This window comes from Dipodomys spectabilis, unplaced genomic scaffold (genome assembly GCF_019054845.1).
Source record: "Dipodomys spectabilis isolate Male_0828 unplaced genomic scaffold, ASM1905484v1 ptg000012l, whole genome shotgun sequence".
NCBI classification, from domain to species: domain Eukaryota; kingdom Metazoa; phylum Chordata; class Mammalia; order Rodentia; family Heteromyidae; genus Dipodomys; species Dipodomys spectabilis.
Window position 1 is genome coordinate 37,272 of NW_024870689.1, and position 5,152 is coordinate 42,423.

The 5,152-nt window shown below is 33.8% G+C and overlaps 1 pseudogene; it reads right to left on the minus strand.

Annotated features, from left to right (window-relative positions):
* Positions 1-4,850: 4,850 nt before the first annotated feature.
* LOC122095154 lies at positions 4,851-4,950 on the minus strand (annotated as a pseudogene).
* Between the last annotated feature and the right edge of the window lie 202 nt (positions 4,951-5,152).

Below are 5,152 nucleotides of genomic sequence, written 5' to 3' on the forward strand. Positions count from 1 at the left end.
GGCCGTTGTCTGAGCCCGCGGCCCGGGGCCCCTGGTCGGGCTGCTGCTGGCCCCAGAGAAGTGCAGAGGCAAAGGGCAGTTTGGGAGAAGAAGCGGCTACATCTTCCCCGCACAATCCATTTTTCAAAATTTCTTATGATACTGAAGATTCAATTATAAACTATTAACACTTGAAAATAACTCATTTTTGGGGGAGTAGGACACAAAACACAAGATTAATCCTAATCATTTTCAAAGACATTTATTTATACTACAAATTCACTCTTATAACTACAAAGATTCTAAAAATAACTGAAACATAGCACATAATTTAACTTCATCATGTACGTTCAAAGGATTGTGCTAATAGAAAACAAATTTATACTAATAATTAGCTCACCCAATTCACTTCCATTCTTTTATTCTATATCTTTTAGTTTCATAAAAACTGGCTTTTCATAAAATGATGCATAAAAAGCCTATATATCCATTTACATTTTCAGATTTTAACAATGTTTATTTCAGAAATGTTTTTAGCTGTATAGTCAATGAACTGAAATAACACTGAAATATTCAAAGGGTTTTCAGAAATTGCAAGACTCGCTCTGGGATGTTATTTATATTGGAAAAGATATTCAAAAAGCCTTATTTGTTAAAGTTGTGATAGTTACTCCCACAAAAGAACAATTAATGGAGAAACATTTGTATGTACAAAACAACTTGAAATGCATCCACAATCTGGAGGTGACTCATGTTTTTTGTTTGTTTTTGCAATGTATATCTAACAAACATATCCACAATACTGATTTTCAGTCAATATGATGGGATATTCAAACCTAAAAAATGCGGGTTTATTATCTTAGTGTGAATAGATATGATCTTACAAAGAAAGTTATTTTCAACAGAAATCTGGAAAGTGTTTATCCACCTTGAGTTTCACAGGAATAACCAGAGAGTAATACCTGTTTGGTCGAGTTGGTCAAAATCACTCCATGAGTATATCTTAAAAGTATATCCAATTTAAGAGGTCAAATACATATTTTGTACTGACAGTCATCTTACAGCAATAACTCACTACCTAATTATATGTGTATCTTCTTGCCTAATATATACTTAGAACTGAAAGTGATCTCTTTTAACTGAAAGTGATCTCTTTTATCTAACTTAATGGTGTAAGTGCTTTGATTATGATGATGTTATTATTTCACAAATAAAATCTACAGAAGGGTGGTTTCGCTGAAATGACAGGATGGAACACTGATAAATAACAACATTTCAACACAGCTCTTTTCAGCCTCACTCTGTCCACATTGGCAAGCAATATTGCAAATGCACACACTCACGCATATACACACACATGTGCTCACATTTACAAACACATATACATGCATGCCAAATTCAGGATTTACTGTACAAAAAAGTTCAAATAAAATATTAGTGATTAGGAAAAATGATAACTTGCCTTATTACAAAATAATACATAATCCAGTGTCCACGATTGTTACATTTTACCTGCCTCTCCACATGCGACCACTTAATTTATTTTTAGTTAATTCATTCATTCATTCATTCATTCATTAGTTTGTTGCTAATACTAGAGCTTGAACTCAGGGCCTGACTCTGTTCCAGAATTTGTTATTTTTTTTTGTTTTAGTTTTCTCAAGGCTAGCAATTTAATGCTTACACTACAGCTCCATTTCAAGCTTTTGTGGTTACTTTCAAATCAGAATCTAATGGACTTTTTTTTCTTGGTCTGGTTTCAAAGCACAATCATCAGATTTCATCTTTCTGATTAGCTAGGATTAAAGACCTGAGCCACCGGACTGGCTCCTACTTTTCCCTATACTTATCTAATGCACATACTTAAATAGTAATTTAAAACTGAGAGCATACAACCAAGATGTACAGTGATGATATTGTCCTGTCAGAAATTCAAGTTAGTAATGTAAATTTATTCTTAAGACGATACACAAAAAATAGTTTAGAAGAAATCTGATGATGATGATGATGATGATGATGATGATGATGATGATGATGTGTGTGTGTGTGTGTGTGTGTGTGTGTGTGTGTGTGTGTGCTGGTGCAATATATTCCACATATAAGCACTGTGCACGGGTGTCCAGCCATTCACAGTTATTGCATGAATATCTGCCTTGAGCTACCAACTCATGGACAATGTCTAGGTGTCCACTCTAAGCTTCCCAATGAAAAGGGGTTTACTCATCCTCATCCCTATTATTCATATGAGTGGCCTTTTTGGAAAGTATTCTCCACACTGTAGTAAGCTGCAAGGCAAGCAATCTACCACTGAGCCACCATCCCAGCCCAAGTTTTAAGATTCTTGTCTGTAATTTGGTCAAAGCTCTGACTCTTTATGTAGGCTACTAAAAATGTATTTACTAATTTCAAGTAAATACAAATATTCTATTTCTATCTCTTTTAAAAAATAAAAAAAAATGCTCTGTAAATTGATTAGAAGCATGGATTTTGTGGCTAGCTAGGTCATTGCACATCTGTATCTCTTTTCCTCTCTCTCTTTCATGGTTCTCATAGACAATATGATTGCTCCATAGTTATCCTAATTTATTTTATTTTTATATTTTTGGTTGCATCATTTCACTTTCTGCTCTACCATTTCCCAAATCAGCACCACATAAACAGAACCATCCAGAAGTGGTTCTGTGGCTCAAGTGGTAGAGCGCTTGCCTTGATTTGAAGAGCTCAAGGACAGTGCCCTGGCCCAGAGTTCATGCCCCACAGCTAATTTTAAAAAAAGAATCTAAATACTTGATAATTCTAACAGATCTGACTGAAATCAATTGAATCACACTTTTCCTGTACAAGGAAGGAATAGGTCCAGGCTACTAAAGCAGCTAGAGAAGGCAGGGTGATTGTATCTGTGACAAATCTTTGTGGATAATGGTATCGAGGATTACTTACTGGTGATTCACTTGCACTGGAAGCATGATTCTGAACGATTGCTTGCTGATTGTTTGCTTTGATCATTATATCCTCCAAGAAGAAAAAGTGAAATTTAATTGATAGCAAAGGACTACTAATACATTTTGACTTCTCATTAAGCATCTTCAATCATCAAAATCACCTGAAGACAATAGATAGGCATATTTTTAGATGAAAACAAATGTCTTTAAAAAAACAAGAATTTAGGTAGTCATACAAAGGACTTCTATTTTACTATTGCATTATACATTTTTTCGAATGTTAAATACCAACATTAGAAAGCTATTAGAAAGCTCTTTAAGCCCATATGTTGAATAGTGACTTCTCTCACACTATAACGTGGTATTTCCCAAATCATTTACAAAGAAGGCATTGTTTCCTATTTTCTCATTCCTAGAATAAGCTGCACGTGAAGACACCACTGGTTCTCATTTTCAGTCTGTATCTTTGAATATTGAGGAAAATCTTTCCTCTGCTTTCTATAAATTCCCTACTCTCCAGTTAGAATAATTTCGAGTAGTAAAAATGGAAAAAGATAAAATAAATCATGGTGAATAAATATATGCAGAAAATTCACCAGATTTTTCTGACCAGTTCAACCAATGTGAACTATTTGGGGAAAAACATGGACATCTCATTCCCACTGGCACTCAAAGTCTCTGGTTAGGCAATTCTGACGAAGACAGCAAGTAAGATGAAAAAGTGAGGAATAGTATCAATTGCAAGAAAAAAATGGAGTAAGATCCAAGAAAATTTCATCTTTTGGATCCTGAAATTATTCAGCTTACCATGGTGTGGAGACTACTTTCCAAAAAGGCCACCCAGATGAATACTAGGGATGAGGATGAGTATACCCCTCTTCACTGGGAAGCCTAGAGTGGACACTTAGACATTGTCCATGAGTTGGTAGCTCAAGGCAGATATTCATGCAATAATTCTGAATGGCTAGACACCCCTGCACAGTGCTTATATGTGGAATAATACCAGAGTGGCTTCTTTCTTACTTCATCATGATGCAGATACCAATCCCCAAACTAAAGTTCTCTTGACCCCCTTGCATCTCGCTGCTGGGAATAGAAATAACAATGATATGCTGTATCTCCTTCTGTTGAACCATGATATCAAACCAGGTCTGAAGAACAACTTGGAAGAAACTGCATTTGATATTTCCAAAAGGATAAGTAAGTATTACTACCTCTTTGAAGTTGTGGAAGACTGTACAAATTGTTCTCCTAAGTTGTAATGGTATGGTTAAGTTTCTTAAATTTCAAAAATGCCAGTCCATCCTTTGTGTCCCTACAATTTTTTTCACAATACAAAGCAACAGCAATATCTTACTTTAAAAATTCATGGATTCCATGGTATTCTTCCAAGTGAATTGCCTGACTTTGATGTCAAAAAGTATTCAAGAGTTGTTTGTATACATCTATAATGATTTCTGCAGAGTTTGTGATTTTTTTAAATCAGAAATAATTTTAACATCTTTTGAAAAGAATAGTATAGAAACTATAGATGTTCATGGCGCTTTTCTGAAAAAAGTATATCTATGTTTGTATAATGTTCATAATCTATTTAATTCCCTCCTAGATATAATAATTTGAATTCTACATTGTTATATAATGTATATGTTCATTAATGTGTCCTTTCAGATTGCATTCCATATAGAAAAAGTTTAAGATTCCTTTTTTCCTAGGTCCTTGTATTTTTTTTATTTCTTTCTGATAAAATGACAATGTTAACTAATTTCAAGTTTTGTAAAGGTTATGATATGTAAAGGCCTTTCTCAGGTGAAGATTTAATATACTGATGTCAAACTAACCTTTAATTCTATGAATTACAGGTATTGTTACACTTGTATTTTGTAATCAACTTTTTAATAACTGTTTTTCATTTCTTGCATTTGAAGAATGAAAAATATGGAATACTTCACAAATTTTCATATCATCCTTCCGCAAGTGCCATGTTAATATCTGTATTGTTGTAATTTGGGTAGACCTGCTGCTGAAACATGTAGTATCCTCTAAATTTAAGTACTTAATGATGGAATCTTTATACAGGCATATATACATGGTTGACTATTTATAACAAGGAACCCTTATTGTTCCTAAATATACTATTGATCTTATTTCTCTAAAATTCTTTGTATAATGGGAAAAAACCCATTGTTTGGTAGATTGCTCACATTTGCAATTTTTTGTCAATGACAATTTTG